Raw genomic sequence first — 18,611 nt, forward strand, 5'->3', positions numbered from 1 at the left:
GCTCAAAATGCTGTTCCTTTTAACGTTATGAATATGTACTCTAAGTAGAAGTATGAGATGTTTGAATCCATACAAACTGAGCATTGTGTACAAGGTAATTTCAAGTGTTGGTTGCACTTTTCAGAATCCTCGTTGTGACATGGATTCTCCTTTCCACTAGAAGAAGAAGAAGAGTTGGTTCTTATTTGCCACTTTTCTCTACCCGAAGGAGGCTCAAAGTGGCTTACAGTCACCTTCCCTTTCCTCTCCCCACAACAGATACCCAGTGAGGGAGGGGAGGCTGAGAGAGCGCTGATATCACTGCTCACTTAGAACAGCTTTATCAGCACTGTGGCGAGCCCAAGGTCACCCAGCTGGCTGCATGTGGGGGCGTGTGGAATCAAACCCGGCTCGCCAGATTAGAAGTCCACACTCCTAACCACTCCACCAAGCTGGCTCTCTACAATCTCAGATTCTCCTTATTCAAGCACCATCTGGAGATCTCATTCATAAAATGAACATGTCAACTACTGTATCCTGACGTGGATAGCCCAGGCTAGCTCAGCATCATCAGATCTCCAAACTAAGCAGGGCCAGCCCTGGTCAGGATTTGGATGGGAGAGCACCAAAGACATCCCAAAGTCAAATAATGCAGAGTCAAGTAATGGCAAAACACTGCTGAACGTCTCTTGCCCTGTAAACTCTACCAGGTGTGTCCAAACTGTGGCTCTCCAGACATTCATGGGCTACACTTCCCAAAAGCCCCTGCCAACTGTGCAGGCTGGCAGAGGTTCATGGGAATTGTAGTCCCTGAACGTCTGGAGAGCCACACTTTGTCCACCCCTGCAGTCTCTATAAGTCGGCTGCAACTTGCCATGACGTTCCACCACCATACTAGGCATCCTATTGGTCTGTTTCACTTGGCATTGCCTACTCTGATTGGTGGTTCTCAGTGGTTCTTAACACCTGCAACTTGAGATCTTTTCTCTGAAAATGCTTAGGAGTGGAACCTGGGATGTTTGTATGCAAAGACATTGCTATGGACCTACGTCCCTTCCCCGCTGAGAAGCCCGTCCTTCCGCCCTCCATTGTACTCAGCTACACACAGATCGTTAGCTTTTTTCCTAAGGCCCGAAATCACAGCACCACCCTAAATAAATCTTCAGTAACTTTCAGTTTCTCCATCAAGGGACTTTTCGAGCCCGTTTCTAATATACCATTCTAGAGGCTCCATCTTGGTTGACGTGCTTGTAAACCAACTCTTATCATTCCCCTAGCAACTTCCTTTCCCCGAGCCTTTTGCTAACTTAATTAGATATTCTAGCGCTTTGGTTTAAAATAGTATTTAATTTCAGCTAATGGATTTCAACCAAAATGTTAGGATTCCCCAAACAGACATGTTCTTTCTCATTATTTTTTTTTCCAAAGGCTCCTGTTTCATCTTCGCTTTGCTTTGTCAAAATCTAGTTAATTGACTATACTTAAAGTACAATTCTAGCCATTTCCCTTAGTGAGACATCCTTGCCTCTCCTATTAACACTGCCTAATTGAAGTTGTAATCTCCAGCCAATAGCTTCACCCCACTTCGCAGATCCAAAAAGCCCTAAAATGGTAAATATTAACATTCCACTTAAATGTATGCTAGCTCCTCCCAAATTAGCTCTCTGCTCCTTGGAGTTTAATTGAACGAAACATTGGATTAATGGGATTTTTCTATGTGAATCTGAGGGGATGAGTTCATACATGCCTTTCATCATCTTGTTAATATGAACGTTCTCCCTTGGGCCATAAGTTCTGCAAGGGCCTTGGGGCACTTTGGGAGGTTTTTAAAGTTAACTCTCCCAAACTCTTACCTAACCCATCCTGGTTTTTTTTGTCTCTTGTATCCACCACAAACATCATGGCAGAAGGCCAGTGCTACTGACTTGAAGCAGTTCTACTGCAGCGTTACAACGCTACAAGTCAGCAAAATAGAAACTACTTTCATGCAATAATCAGTGGCTGTTTTAACTTTAGGGAATCAGGAGGGAGCCAGGCCCCAAGACATGCTAAAATAAAAGACACATTTGTTGTTTAATTGCAATGAGTTTTGCCCTGGATCTTTCAAGTAAGATTTTGCAAATAAAAATTTCCTCGGTAAATATAGAGGGGTCTAGATTGAATTTGCTATTCCAGTGGTGCTCTTACCCAGAAAGCCCCAGACTGTGGTAGGCCTTGAAGGTAAGAACCAAAACCTTAAACCTGATTTGGAATCAACCTCATTGATACCACTGGGACCTGCTCCCAAAACATCATCCACTGGATCAAAATCCACACAGCATTTGTGGAAATACTCTGAAAGTCAAGAGAACGTCTTACTATTTCCAGAGCCTGGAGTAGAAAAACCACTGTAAGTTAATACAATCTCATGCTCATGACGCACCTTTCTGTCAGAAGAATTTTCTAACCTTGGCTATCAAGGCATTCCAATAGCTATTAAGTATTGTTCTATGTGGCATATTCCCAGCATCAGCTCCTGCCTTCGTGGTGTCCCTTGGAGCAGTGGTCCCCAACCTTTTTATCACCAGGGACCACTCAACGCTTGACAATTTTACTGAGGCCCGGTGGGGGGGGTAGTTTACTCCTCTACTCTCAACCACTGCCCAACACTCTCTGATCGCTATGGTAATGTTTAAACACCCCTTCAAAATAAGAGACAGACACGCCACAACAATGAACATAAGGAACATTTTATTTTCATGGAAATTTTAACTCATGACAATGACAAATCAATGGGAACCCTGAGCTTGTTTCTCTGCAACGAGATAGTCCCATCTGGGAGTGATGGGAGACAATGACACCCGAAGTGTGTTGTAAAGGGCCAGGGGGGATGAAGTAAATGGCCAGGGGGGGGAAGGCATCCTTCGCGGCCCACCTCCAATTAGTCAACGGACCACATGTGGTCCGCGGCCCACAGGTTGGGGATTGCTACCTTGGAGCATTGCTCTGCTCCCTACAACATAAAGTGTGTGTTTAGCTGCTGATTTCGGGTAGAAAGGGAAAGGTTTGGGTTGGGGACTTCAAGAGCAGGGGAAACGGATGAAGAATTTCAACAGCTCTCAGGTGTGACCTCCTGCTGCTCTTTGACCTGGCTGCAGGGCCCCCATCAGCACTTCCTGTTCTGCACAGGAAAATACAGCTACCAAAGCACATTGAAAGTGCATTATCCTATGTGTGCAGAATGGGCCCTGGTCTCTCCAAAACCATGGATTTAACAGAACTCTGTAGTCTGGAGATGCGCTGTCATTTCAAAGGATCCCCAGGTCCTACCTGGAGACAAGGGATGTCAGCTCTAGGGTGGGGTAGAGCTGGTAGTGGGTGGGATCTGGGATGGGGAGGGACCTCAGTGGAGTATAATGCTATGGAGTCCACCCTCCAGACATTTTCTCTAGGGGAACTGGTGCCTGTTACCTGGAGGTGAGCTGTAAAACCAGGGGATCCCCAGGTTCCACCGGGGCTTGACATACCTTCTGGAGGCTGGCATCCCTACTCCCAGGGCCTGCTTGCAAGTGCTTCATTACCTGTGCTCCCATCTGTATGTGCTTCCTAGTGCTGCTGGAGAAGGGCATGTGGGTGGTATACAAAGCATCCGTATTCCTGGTGGCTGTGACAGCAGCACTCCCAGATGTGCCTGCTATCTAGCACCATTAGGGGAAAGATATGCAGGCAGTCTGAACAGTTGTGATAGCAGGTGGTGGGAGAGCATGCAAGTAGGTAGAGGAAATTTGCACAGGCAGGAGACTTGAAGGGAAGGAGGCAAGAAGGAAGGGCCTAGCAGTAGGCCTGGGGGCCCTGGGCATACTGAGCCCAGGGGCCTCCAAAACCTGGAACGAGGCCTGCCTGCCTTGTTGCAACAGGGGAAGTGGACTGCGGTGATGTCTAGGGATGTCAGCAGCCATCTGAACTTCTGGGAAAGGCTACGCCACCCCTGGGGAGCTCCTGCATAACTCCAGGGTTCCCTGGTGTTGGAATTGCAATCAGCAAGTAATTTGAAGTAGTTATCCTTGCAAGGCTGTTGTTATGCTGTTTAAGCAGCTGAGCCGTACCTATGTGCTCCCTAGAGACACCTAATGGTTGTTCTGAGGTTGCAGGGAATTCTGAGACATGCTCTGGAGATTCCTTTGTTCAAGGTGGGCACCACCCACTGCCTCTTTCTTCTATGTGTGCTTTGAAGCAAGCAAGGAGCAGATTCCATTAGGCTCTCTGTTCTCTCCATCAGCCAATGCATGAGCATGTAGCCTGTTTGCAGACTGGCCATAGAGGCTTGTAATGTGCTGCTTTTGTAACTACTATTTAAGCTTTTGTACTCTTCTTCAGTAAGGAGACTGAAGCAGATGAATATGATATATATTTGTAAAAAAATCTTTTCCATTAAAGATTTCTCTCTTTTAGACCACAACGTACCATGAGTCTGGATTTGTGCCTCATCCACAAAGGTAACTGATAACTGCATACTTCTAAAACATTTTGTTACTCTGAAGCTCTATTATTCCGGAGGAACTCAGGACTAAACCAAGTCCAAAAGTAAAAAATCTTTTCCATTAAAGATTTCTCTCTTTTAGACCACAAAGCACCATGAGTCTGGATTTGTAACTCATCCAAAAAGGTAACTGATAACTGCATACTTCTAAAACATTTTGTTACTCTGAAGCTCTATTCCTCTGCAGGGACTCGGGACCAAACCAAGTCCAAAAGTCCCAACACCTGGGAACCTTAGTTGTGCATCCTGGGCTTAAATATTAAAGCAGTGGTCCCCAACCTGCGGTCTGCGGCCCGGTGCCGGGCTGCGAAGGCCAGGGCGCCGGGCCGCGGTTCCCTCTCCCCGCCCCCCCCGCAGTAAAAAACTTCCCAGGCCGCAAGCTTGTGGCCCGGGAAGCTTCTTACTGCGGGAGGGAGGGGAGAGGGAATCAGGGCCGCGCCGCACATGCGCACATGTGCGCTGCGTGGCCGAAATCGCGCATGTGCGGCCGAAATCGCGCATGCGCGAAAGTGCAGCGCATGTGCCATTTCGGCCGCGCAGCGCGTGTGTGTGCATGCACAGGCGCGGGCGCGCATGCGCGCTGCGCGGGCGTGGCAATTGCCCTGCCGGTCCCTAGCCGAAAAAAGGTTGGGGACCACTGTATTAAAGTACTCTGGGGACTGATGTCATTTGTAATGACATTTAGCTCAAGCATTAAGGTGTGATCTGATTGCCAATTTCAGGTTGTAAAAGAAGAACTCACTTGAGTTGAAGTATCTCCCCCCCCACACACACACACACCACAACAACAACAATCCAGAGATCCTGAGGAGCCACTGCCAGTTGGGAGAATACAAAGTCACAGGAGCTCTGAAGTGGCATGGTATGGGGGTGGGTGAGTCTGGGCAGTCTTCTCAGCTTCTACTCTTCTTTCCAGCCTACGTGAGACAGGTGCCATAGTAGTAGTAAAGGCGAGGGGAGTGAGCAAAAGGAGTGCGCGTAGTGATATCACTTCTGGGGATGTGGTGTGGGGCACAGCCAGCTAGCATCACTTCCAGGGTCCTCAAAGTCTGAACAATTATTTCAGTGGCTCTTCCATGGTCAAAAGTTTGAAAAAGGCTGACCTAGGGCCTTACTCAGAAGCATGATGCTGAATGCCTTGGGTCTTCCTGAAGATTCCTAAGAACGCAATGCGCTAAATTTGTGTAGAGTCATTGGAACACATTCAAGCCAAGGTGACATTTATCATTATTTATTGCATGATGTGTGTAGTGTAGCCAGGAGATCCAAGAATTGTCTGATAGCCAGACAAAGGACCCTTGGAGGTGGTTTGCCATTGCCTGCCGCCTTGTCGTGACCCCCAATGTTCCTTGGAGGAACTATCACACAAATTCTTGGAGCTCTCCCATCCAAATACTAGTCAGGGTCAGTCCTGCTTAGCTTCGGAGATCTGATGGGATCGAGCTGACACCAATACCAGAGTGAAAAGCCTGGCCATTTTTTATATTGCGATGAGATGGCACAGGAAACGGGACTATGATCTGTAGGAGATATCTCTGTGCATAAAGTGTTGTCAAGTGACAGCCAACTCAAGGAGGCTCCTCAAGGCTGCCATTGCCTGCCTCTGTGTAGCAACCCTGATCTTCCTTGATGGTCTCCTATCCAAGGACTTTAGATTCTGAGATTTTACAAGACTGTAGTCTGCACGGGGCTTTTCACCCACTCCCAGTTCGAATGAATCCCTCCTGTCTACACTGAATTCGATTTCCATTTTGATTTGGGGCGCTTTAAATTTTCCCTCTGCAACATGCACGATTGATCCAGAGTGACCCTACCTTTCCCCCACGATATCCAGAAGTGGATATAACCCTTGATATTTTGCAGATTTTTGCTTTTTTTGAATAACTCCCTTCTCTGTGCCTTGTAGCAAAGCAGTCTTCCCTGATTGTCCAGGACCTCAGTTCCCAGTTGCAAGGCTTGTCTTAAAGTGACTGCGCTCCAGAAGCCCTAACTTCTCTCAGCAGAGATTTGCCTCTTGGATTTATTCCCCCCTCATCTGCTGTCTCCAATCCTCTCCCCCCCCCTCCTTCAAGAAAATAAAGAGACTCCTGTTGCACTTGGATCCCCTCCCCGCTCTGAGCTTCCCTAATCAAGTGCAGAACACTTTCTGTTTCAATTGGGGGTGGAGAGGAAGACCTGAGTTCAAATCGATCTGAATTCAGCAGGATCCACACTGGAGAATACAACTAAGTGCAGAATCAGCCCAGGGCAGGGCAGGAAACATGTCATACTCCATGATCCCAGGAATAAGTAGCGAGATCTCCACCACCAGCTCTTCCTAACCCTTCCAGTTCCAACCCCAGTTCTGAATTGTGACAGAAAAACAATGAGAACTAGCATTTATAAAGAGACAGGTTGAGATTTGTCTGTCCTGTTCACCCCAAATGTGCAGTTACAGTTATTCCCCGCCAGCAACTGCTAAATATTCCTTAAACTTGGCCGCATTGTCATTCAAAACAGGCCAACACAGGCTTTAAGCAGGCCTCCATTTTTTAGAGTAGTGTTTTTGAGACCTGCAATCTGTCAACATGCACGGGGTTTTCTTCTTGTACCTGTTCTCGGGAAGAAAAATTTCTGCTTCCATATTTTTTTACCTCAGACACAGCAGCAGAGGGCACTAAAGACCACTCAGAGAAACGTCCCTGTAAGAAAACCTGATAAGTGTATGAGAAGGGTTTTATTCAAGAGGAGGGTTTTCCTCTTTAGAGATGTTTAAGAAGCGAAATAAGGCTGTTCTGTTTTTCCTTCAACGGCATTTGAGTTTTTGCTTGATCGATGTTAGAGAGGATTATTTATTTTGGGTATAATGTCTTCTGATGGGTAGTGCCGGGCAAAACCAGCGGAAGGGCTTGTGGAGTCTTGAACACATTTATTGCACAATAAGCTTTAGCCAGTAAAAGAAAGAAAGAAAGAAAGAAAGAAAGAAAGAAAGAAAGAAAGAAAGAAAGAAAGAAAGAAAGAAAGAAAGAAAGATTACACCATAAATGTGTTAATCCAGCAGTCCTTACATTTTAGCAACCCCAGGACCACCGTTTTGATTTAATCCTTTTTCCATGGACCCCCAAAGCTTGTTGATGTTTGTTTCCATTCAAAGAAAACTAATCGAGATGGAAGGTGTGTCTTGGGCCACATCTATGGGCCTGCTCACACATAACAAACATTTTGCTTCTGTGTGGAGTTAAGTAGGAGGGCAGCCCCATCTATTTTTCAGCCTTCTCCCCAATGTGCCCATAGATCATTAGGCTCATACCCCCCGTTTCAGAGCTGCTGTTCTTTTTCAGGGGGTTGCAGCTACCCCTTTTATAAATTTCAATTTGAAATGAACAAGAAGGGATGGAGTTAATAGAAACTCTTCATTCTCCTGCAGATATCTGACAAAAAAAGTATCGTACCAATATAATGATGAGGCGTGTTTGACTCTCGGTGACCCTATGGGTGAACTGTTGCCACTTTTTTTGACCTTGCACCACTTCTTTTAGTTGTATAATGCTCTGGCCAGTGTCTATTTTGATTGTGTCTAACCACCGTGGTCTTTGTCGGCCTGGTTTCCTTTGACCACTGACTAGTCCTAGCCTAACTGCTCTCTCCATTGAGCTGGATCGCATGATATGGCCAAAGTAGGTGAGACGGAGTTTCATGATTTTCGTGATAGGTCAGGCTTTATGTCCACTAGTATTTCCTTGTTTGTGACTTTTGCTGTCCATGGAACCTTCAGAAGCCTGTTCAAACAAATCAACTCTCCTTCTGTCCAATTTCTTCATCGTCCAACTTTCACAGTCATAAGTTGATGTTAGAAATATGATAGATTGAATTAATCTACATTTAGTAATCAGGCTTATGTCCTTGCTTTTCCATGTTCGGTTCAAGTTTATCGTTGCTGAGAGACCCAGAGCCATTTGACGTTTAATTTCCATCCTGCAACGAGAGCTCGGATCCATTTGAGATCCAAGAAAAAAGTGCCAATATACCTTTCCTTTAAGAAAGCAAAACAAAATATAGACAGCTCAGCTAAATAGGGTGATTTCTCCAAGGAACAGGTTTTATAGGAGAAAATCTCAAATATATCAGATGTATCTAAATGACTTGGGGCAGCTACTGATATGTATGGAGACATTAAAAAGGTGTAGCGTGAACAGTGTTTTAGATATAGATTGGTGAGACCTGGGTTCAAATCCCCATGCGGCTAAGTCATTCACTCCCTCTCTCTCAACTTTACATACAGCTAGATTATTGTGATGTTTTAACTCTGCCAACAAATCAATAGCTATATTCCAGATACTGCCTTCCCCAAAACAAGTAGCAACAATCCAGGACTGAATGAGATATTAGAACTTTATGTACAATGCTACATGTGCCACTCACCATTTTCCCAATAGCCATGGTTGCCATATTGTGTGAACGGGGCAATACTAATAATTTACCGGTTTCGTACATGCAAATGCATACTGTCGAAAACCTGTGTTCTTGGCTGGGCATACCAAAGCTGGGAAATATACCATTCACCCAAAATAGAAAGCATTTGTATCACTCAGTTGGATGATAGAATCGTGGAGTTGGAAGGGACCGTACAGGCCATCTAGTCCAACCCCATGCACAATGAAGGATCAGCCTAAAGCATCCATGAGAAGTATCCATCCAGCTGCTGCTTGAAGACTTCCAGTGAGGGGGAGCTCACCACCTCCTTAGGCAACCAATTCCACTGCTGAACTGCTCTGACTGTGAAAATTTTTTCCTTATATCTAGCCAGAACCTTTCTACACTTTGTTTAAAGACATTACTGTGGGTCCTATCCTCTGTGGCCAACAAGAACCGCTCCCTGCCCTCCTCCAAGTAACTACCTTTCAAATACTTCAAGAGAGCCATCATGACCCCTCTCCACCTCCTCTTCTCCAAGCTGAACATTCCCAAATCCCTCAGCTTTTCCTCACAGGGCTTGGTCCCCAGGCCCTGGATCATCCTCATCACTCTCTTCTGAACACTCGCAATTTTGTCCACGTCCTTTTTGAAGTCATCACCCAGAACAAAATGGCTGAACAGGGTTTACATTTCTGAGGAGAGGGACACTTCCAAGATGTGTAGATTCCATATTCCTGAGATGGACATTGTGTTGGTAAAGGGCAGTCAGCATCTTGTACGTACGCACCCTCTATAACAGGGGTAGTCAACCTGTGGTCCTCCAGATGTTCATGGACTACAATTCCCACGAGCCCCTGCTAGCAAATGCTGGCAGGGGCTCATGGGAATTGCAGTCCATGAACATCTGGAGGACCACAGGTTGACTACCCCTGCTCTATAACATTGATCTCAGTGTGTGCAGTATCCACATGTGATATGGAAGAGAAAACCTAAAGCACTGTAACAGTTATTGGAGGAGGAGGAGGAGGAGGAGGAAGCATCAACCACTCTATTAACCTAATAATGCAAGCTATGCAAGGGGGCCGTCAGGGAGGGAGGTGATAGATCGGTTCACTGAAACCTGTTGTGATTTGCACAATTATTGCATCAATAAAAGATTCCTGCATCTGGCTCAACCGGCCAAGGCTGAGTAAAGTCAAGACAATCGCTTGTGTCTCTTTAAATTCCTCCGCAAACCCGCTCGCTCCTTACTTCCCAAGGAATATCGTTTATGCATTTTTATTGCGTAACCATATTGCCATAATGAAGAAGAGGTAATGCAGCGGAGTCAACGCAAATATATAGCTACAGATGTCCACAACGTTTCAATCTCTCTGACTGTAAAATATCTTTTATGTCATAATCAATAGAACCTACATTAGTCGACGGCAGTGCGGAGATCCTGTTCGGGCACCAAGGACAAATAAGTAAAATCATCTCTATATATTCCGTGCATGTCTTTCCCTGTTGTCAATAAACACCTTTGAGATGAAAACGCATTTTCTTTGTGGTACCTCGGAAATGTTGTCTGTAGCAGGCCACAGAGCTTGGCCGTTGCTCGGCCCATCAATCTTCTTTCAGCACCTGCTACTAATTTCCTATCCTTGGGTTGGACCTCTTCTGGAACTGCCTGTCAGTTGGAGTTCCACATATAGAAAACCCTGACCTGGATGGCTCAGGCTAGCCTGTTCTTGGGAGATCTCTGAAGCTAAGCAGGGACAGTCCTGGTTAGTATCCGGATGGGAGACTACCAGAAAAGTCTAGAGTTGCTGAGCAGCAAACCACTTGTGAATGTCTCTGAACATCAGAGCCAGGGTGGTGTAGTGGTTAAAGAGCTGTGGACTCTAATCCAGAGAACTTGGTTTGATTCCTCCAGATTCCTCCAGATCTGGGTGACCTTGGGTTACTCACAGTTCTCTTAGAGCTGTTCTCTCAATCCCACTTACCTTGCAGGGTGTCTGCTGTGGGGAGAGGAAGGGGAAAGTGTTCGAAAGATGCTTGGGAACACCTTCATAGAATCATAGAGTTGGAAGGGGCCACACAGGCCATCTAGTCCAACCCCCTACTCCACGCAGGATCAGCCCTAAGCATCCTAAAGCATCCAAGAAAAGTGTGTATCCAACCTTTGCTTGAAGACTGCCAGTGAGGGGGAGCTCACCACCTCCTTAGGCAGCCTATTCCACTGCTGAACTACTCTGACTGTGAATTTTTCCCCCTGATATCTAGCCTATATCATTATACTTGTAGTTTAAACCCATTACTGTGTGTCCTCTCCTCTGCTGCCAACAGAAACAGCATCCTGCCCTCCTCCAAGTGACAACCTTTCAAATACTTAAAGAGGGCTATCATGTCCCCTCTCAACCTCCTTTTCTCCAGGCTGAACATTCCCAGGTCCCTCAACCTATCTTCATAGGGCTTGGTCCCTTGGCCCCAGATCATTCTCGCCGCTCTCCTCTGTACCCTTTCAATTTTATCCACATCCATCTTGAAGTCCTTCAGGTAGTGAAAAGCAGGGTTTAAACAAAACAGTTCTTCTGGCCTTGAAAACCCTATGAGGGTCATCCAAAGTTGGCTGTGACCTCATGGCACTTTCCCACATCATGTTGGGAAGATGTGCTCACAAAATGTCACAGACCCAACCAAACATGCAAACACAAAATTGCATTCATTAACATCTCAAGGACTCAGACTGTATGACTAAGGTGCTGAATAGGACAACTATTTCCCCCCATGGGAAAAACTCTAACAGATTGTTAGAGTTTTTCAAGGTACACACTCATGCACAGCGTACCAACATATGGAAAACACACATGTGATGCTTTTTCACACAACACGGGGATCACCTGTATCGAGACGACATGTACCTGTTATGCCCAGCTAAAGCAACAAAACCAAATTTGAAAAGGCCTTAAGTGACCACCTTTGTTAACCAACTGGCTTATCTATCTTATTTGTAGAATACGGCTGCTCCGATTTTATAAAAAGACAGTATTATCTTATTCAGATATGTTGGCATTCATGTAACTCGAGCCCTTGAAATGTTAAAGGAGAGATGGAAGGGTGGGGAAGGGGAAGGGCCCCAGGTGGGCTTGAAATGTTAAAGGGGAGATGGAAGAGTGGGGAAGGGGAAGGGCCCTTGGATGGGCTTGTATACAGCTATGCTTCCCAACCATATTTTCCCCAGTTGTGCCACTTCTGGGCTTTCTTGAAGCCTGAAGAATGTTTCAGAAGAAAAAAGGAAATCACGAGGCACAATGATACAGTGGTCTTCTCTATGTTTATAAGTGAAAAGGTTATAACATAAAGTCTAAATGGTCAAACATAAAGAGTCAACCAAAATGGGATCCTAGGTTAAGTGACCCGCTTTCTGTTTTATCTTCATCAGTGCACTTTATTAAATCCCCAGATGATTATGAGCATTTTGCCAATGTGATACTACAACTACTACTATGACAGTATATTGGAAGAGCAACCACTGATGAAGATAAAACAGAAAAGCGGGTCACTTAACCTAGGATCCCGTTTTGGTTGACTCTTTATGTTTGACCATTTAGACTTTATGTTATAAATAGCAAATTAAGGCCATTTCTGCACAGCAGTAAAAATAGTGTTATGCCAGTGGAATGGCAAAGCACTAAATGTTATCGTGCTTTCCAGGCCCTCCTCACCTTTTTGCTGTCTCACCTTTGTCTGCCGCCTTTTCACATGCCTCACCCTCCATATCTGCTGCTGGAAATGGCAGAAGAAAGCAACGTGCCTTATACGTGTCGCGTTTCCATTTGTCAATCAATTCAAGCAACTAATCCCCTTTCCTTATATTTTGATGCAGTTTAAATAGCCTCTGATGCTTGCTAATTTTTTTAAATTCATACTTCTCCATTGCAATGGCTATGCATGGAATCATAAATAAATAGTGCTTTTTGAATGCCACCCCTTATGGAATCACAAGTCCTTAGATAGATCTAAAAATTAATATTGTTCCTGATTTGTTTTTTTTTGGGGGGGGGGAATTTTTTGAGATTCACGCTTTGTGCTACAACTTTGAAAAAAAAATTATTTCTGGCATCACCTACACACATGTACGCCTATTCGTTGCTCCAGGCTGTTCACTATTTTAAAAAATAAATTCCTGTCCCCAGGAACAAGGGAGAGGGAGCTGAGTATGAGGGCGGGATGAAGCAGGTGATGTTAGCGCATTTGAGACTCCATACCTTCCCTCTGCTGATTGCCTGCTCTCCGGTTGCTAGCACTTTTTAGGCTGGTGAATCTGGATGTGGGCGACGTTATGTCAAGGGCCGGAATATTCAGCTTGCAATCGACTGGCATGATGCTACATTTAACACAATGGTTCTCAACCTGGGGGCCGGGATCCCTTTGGGGGGTCGAATGACCCTTTCACAGAGGTCGCGGCAGGGCAAGCAGCCTTGCGGGTTAGATCGAGATAGAGCATTCGTCAGTCTAGAGCAGCAGAAAACAGCAAGATAGGCATGGTGGGACAAGAGGCAGAACTGAACTGAGAAACACCGGGAGGAAAAACAATTTCTATACAATCATGAACAATGGATCTTCACACCATTGGTCAGTTTCGGTTTAATTTCTGTGAAAGGACACTTGCATAATTTTATGGTTGGGGGTCATCACAATATGAGGAACTCTATTAAAGTGTCGCAGCCTTAGGAAAATTGAGAACCACTGATTTAACGGGTGCAGAAATGCCCTAAAATTCAAATAATTATTACCAGACTGAGTAGATTGTGATGGACCAGTGGTCTGTTTCCGTGTAAGGCAACTTGAGGCTTGTCACTCATGAGAAAGTCTTTGATCCAATCAGTTTCTGTTTGGTGTGACCTCCCTTCCAAAAGGGGGTGGATAAGCTTCTTACAAGCTGTGGTATATGGGGGGCAATGCAAGGAGTTGTGTTCCATAGATTCTACTGCCATTAGTGGATGGTTGCATAATCTCTCTGAGTATTCTTATTTATCTGCCCTCCAGAAGGGCTGTGGGCATGGCCAAACATCTTGCTAATGTTAGAGCTCTCCTGTATTTGTTCATGTCAATTGATGAGAGGTAGGCAGCTGTTTTTAATATGTATCTCGTAGATGGTGATCAGAGAAAGGCTGGAGCATTTGCTAAGTCCATTTGTCTTTCAGTATCTTGTATTTTCTGCCTGAGAACTCGCTTTGTGTGATCTTCCATCATTCTGAGTAGATCATTTTGGGAGCAGTCCAGGCTTGCAGGCTTGGTCTCAGTGGTTTTACGCCAACTTGATTGGAAGGGGTCCTGAAGGATCAGAGGAAGAAGCCCTTGAGCTCTGAGATTTATTTTGAGCTGCAGGTATAGGGACATGAGGCTGATCCTTGCCTTGACTCTTAACATGCCAGTTTCAAGCTTCACGTTTTGATATTTTAGTTTGATAAAAGGTTCCTATAATTTTGCAGGAATACCTTTTGACTCACCCTTGTGGCATCAATAAACTTGTGTGTGTGTGTAAGCCTTTACTGTTTGGGCCAGTCTCCTCCTACGCTCCTACTTCCAGCCCTACCACAGCTCTTCCTCTGCACCATGGCTTTCCTTGTTGAGTAGAGTCTTGAGGCAGCAGTGCAGGCAACTTGTTGATTGCCTAGGGTAGCGATCCCCAACCTGTGGGCCGCGGACCACATGTGGTCCGTCGACTAATTGGAGGTGGGCCGCGAAGGACGCCTTCCCCCCCCTGGCCCTTTATAACACAATTCGGGTGTCATTGTCTCCCATCACTCCCAGATGGGACTATCTCATTGGAGAGAAACAAGCTCAGGGTTCCCATTGATTTGTCATTGTCATGAGTTAAAATTTCCATGAAAATAAACTGTTCCTTATGTTCATTGTTGTGGCGTGTCTGTATCTTATTTTGAAGGGATGTTTAAACATTACCATAGCGACCTGAAGAGAGTGTTAGGGCAGTGGTTGAGAGTAGAGGAGTAAACTACCCCCCCCCCCCACTGGGCGTCAGTAAAATTGTCAAGCGTTGCGTGGTCCCCGGTGATAAAAAGGTTGGGGACCACTGGCCTAGGGTGATCAGCCAGCCACTCGGGGAGATGCTGTAATTGCCACCAGCAGAAGCCATAACCCAGATGTTCCCACTGTTTCCAAATATTTAAAAAAACAGTTTTTCTCATTACAAAGCAGCAGCGTTGTAACGCAATAATCATGTTTTTTCTTTTTAAAAGAATAACACTTGGGGGAAAGGGGAAGGTGATTAAGGGCACAGCATGGTGAAATGAAAGCGCACAATTAAAAGAAAGGTGTAAACAGGCACCACTTTGCAAAAAAAAAAAACTTTTTGAAAATGGGAAGACAGCAAAGCAACATGGAGGCTGCCTCCTTCTGGCAATGTGGAAAACATATGGGTAATTACAGCCTGGAAAACAAGGGGAGGAAAGCCCAAATGTGGAAAGCAAAGTGTCACTTCATAGCATCCAATTGAAATCCAAACAAGGCATGTCTCCTAATGAGGAAATGGTCTGGAAGAAAGTATTTGAAAAATTCCAGGAAGTTCCTATTCTATGCTAAATACACATCTCTGATGTCCCCAGCAGGATATTCTTTTTTGGCTGTTGAATCATACACACTACAGATCTTGCATATTACAACACAAAAGACCCTCTGGTACCTCCAGACTCCAGAGTCCCTTCTGTTACATATACATGTACAAAGATGCATATTTACATGCATATATATACACATGTATACATGTATACATGTGTATATATATACACATGTATACATGTGTATATATATATATGTATATATATATATATATATATATATATATATATATATATACACACACACACACACACACACATACACACACATACACACACACATACACACACACATATATATATGCAGAACCACTGTTCAAGATGCAGGCCATTCATTACCTTCTGCCATTTGAGGCCAGAGTTGCTCTGAATTTCTTTTGCCCAACCTGATTCCTGTGGCATGGATCTCTCTTGTGCCAATTTTACTCTTCTGTGTGATTTGTGCTAACAAGATGAGTGAAAAATACTTCTGGAGTTCGCCTCCATTTTGATAGAGATTTTATTGTTTTCTGCAGGTAGTAAATAATGGATAGAAAAGCCTCTCTCTGTAATTAAAATGGATGCCCCTTGCCTGACACAGCTGAGAGCTCTCCCAGTAACAAGGAGCTTTGTAGATACATGTAAAACCAAGATGCCAGCCGTTTATCTTCAGGTAAGCTGTTGTGTTGCATACAGAGTGGTGGAACAGGCAAATGTGAAAAAACTACAGAGAGCTGAATTCACGGAACAGACCAAGGCTTTAAAATTTTTTTCTGATGACCACCATTGGCACTGCTGGCGGAAGTAGGGGGTGCTTTCCAGGATCATCCAGAAGTGATGTTGGCACATTGGAGACATTGGGGAGATGACACTTTACCTTTAGGGCAAAAGTCTATGGCAGAATTGACTTCTAACCATAGTTTCCCCCTCAAACCAGAGTATCACCCCTGAATGACCAAGGCATCCAAGTGATGCCAGCATGCCACCTTTTACCATGATATGTTAGAAGTTGGGATAAGTTGGGGGGGGGTGAAATTGGGAGGGAGTGCATTTGGAAAATCGGAGACTTCTGCCTGGACCAGGGGACCTGGCAATCCGAGCAGCACACCTTTGCTCAGGTGGACAGGGCCCTTGCATCTTTGAAGCTGTACTGAAGAACAGACCATGTCGGCAGTTCAGTTAGCCATGTTCTCAGTGCTGCAAAGAAGAGAAAAACTGTCCCTGAGGATCCCCCACATTCATAAACAAAACCAGAAGTGACATCATTCTGTTCGAGAAATCATCATAGATCATAGATGTAGTCCACAGACAGCTGAACAGTCACAGTTTGACCTCCCCTGTTGCCGGATGGCAATTCCTCAAGTACAGTGATGTTACTTCTGCCTAATAACATAATACTATTGTGCCATTGTGCCATTGTGCCAGTGATGACTTCATGTCCCCACCCCACCAGACTCTTGCCATCTTTCTGCATTGATTTCCCTTCCTTCAGTGCTCAGTTTGTTTTCCGGTCCCTGTTTCCACAGGTTTTCTGAGAGTGCTTTTGTATCAGTTTTCCCTTTGTTTCACTTCCAAACTGAAGGTAGTTCAAAAGCATATAGATTCCCCCTCTGTCCTTTTGCTGCTCCTTGAAGGTTATTCCTCCACCTGTATAGAGGTCTTTCTGCACCTTCCACCATCCTTCTCCCTTCAATGGTGTACAAGCTCCATTTCCCCCTCATTTTAAATTTTAATTCTTTTTGCAAGTAACACGTGTCTAGTAATGTGAGACTATCAATAGTCTCAGATTGCTGAATAAAAACTTAAAAGAATTGGGGGGGGGGGTTGTAAAAGGAGCTGTGTGAGATTTAGTTCCCTGCTGCTATTGACCTGAAAGAGGGATCAGAGAGGTGGCAGCATCCCCAGTACAAAAAAACTTCAGAGTTGCATGCAAACAAAATAAAGGTGGAGATCTTCAGGATGGAATTAAATTGACATGATATGGAGAGAGAGAGAGAGAGAAAGAGTGGCGTGGTAAGCCTAAAGCTTTGAAAACATTTTCCTCTGTAATGCTTTAGTAAACAAAGATAGGGGGATATTCAATTTATTTATTATTTGAATTAAAAAAAACCTGTCACTAGCCCCATCTGTCTCCACCCAAGCATGGAGGCATCCCCAAAAGTTACAGGCCATGCTGTTAGGTCTTCTCTTTTAAGCACAAGAGTTAGGGACAAGTAATATAAGGTGACCAGATTGTCCCACTTTTGGAGGGACATCTGGGGGCACCTGGCAAATTGTACTTATGTTGAAATTAAAATATATATATTACAATACTATTTTTGTGTTCTATGCATTCTATGAAACTTTTTGTTGCTCCATATAGACCAAATTTTTAATCAAGAAACCCCCCCCCCCCGGTCAATGGTGTCCCGCTTTACCAATGTTGAAATCTGGTCACCTTATAGTAATAGGTTCTTTTTAAATTACAACTGGGAATGCATCTGCCATTAGTCATTTATCTTGACAATTTTATTCCCTCTGCTATGGTTTTTGAACTGCAGTTGAACCCAAAGGACTGACAACCTGGTAACCTGATAAACTCAGCTTGATATTATAGCGAGACTCTTAAATCTGCTAAACATCTTCATTATACTGCATATTTGTTGGAAATTTTCATGAGGCTGTTTACTAATTTACTACTAATTTACTCTTTCCTTAATACATATAGAGATTTCTAGTTCATTGTCTGAGGAAGTGTACGTGCACACGAAAGCTCACACCTTGAATAAAACTTGGTTGGTCTTAAAGGTGACAATATGGCTTCCCACCTGAATCAAGTCTGGACAGTTCATTTTGCCTTTGCCACTCTCTAAGAGTAAGTCAGGAAGAAGGAACAAGGAGAGATACTTCACAGCTGTAAGGTTCTGATTGTGAAGGTTTAATCTCTCGTATATTTACAGCATGCAGTAAACAGCAAACAGAGTTGCACCAATGGACAGGGATTGAGGAAGATGGTGTGAAAACCATAATATGTGGTCATATGTGCACAGTGATTTTTTTTTGCATGATTGATTAGAGATATAAGATTTCCAAACATTTGGATGTAATGTGGGGAACTGGATTTCTTTGTTTTGGAT

This window comes from Paroedura picta, chromosome 1 (genome assembly GCF_049243985.1).
Source record: "Paroedura picta isolate Pp20150507F chromosome 1, Ppicta_v3.0, whole genome shotgun sequence".
Taxonomy (NCBI): Eukaryota; Metazoa; Chordata; class Lepidosauria; order Squamata; family Gekkonidae; genus Paroedura; species Paroedura picta.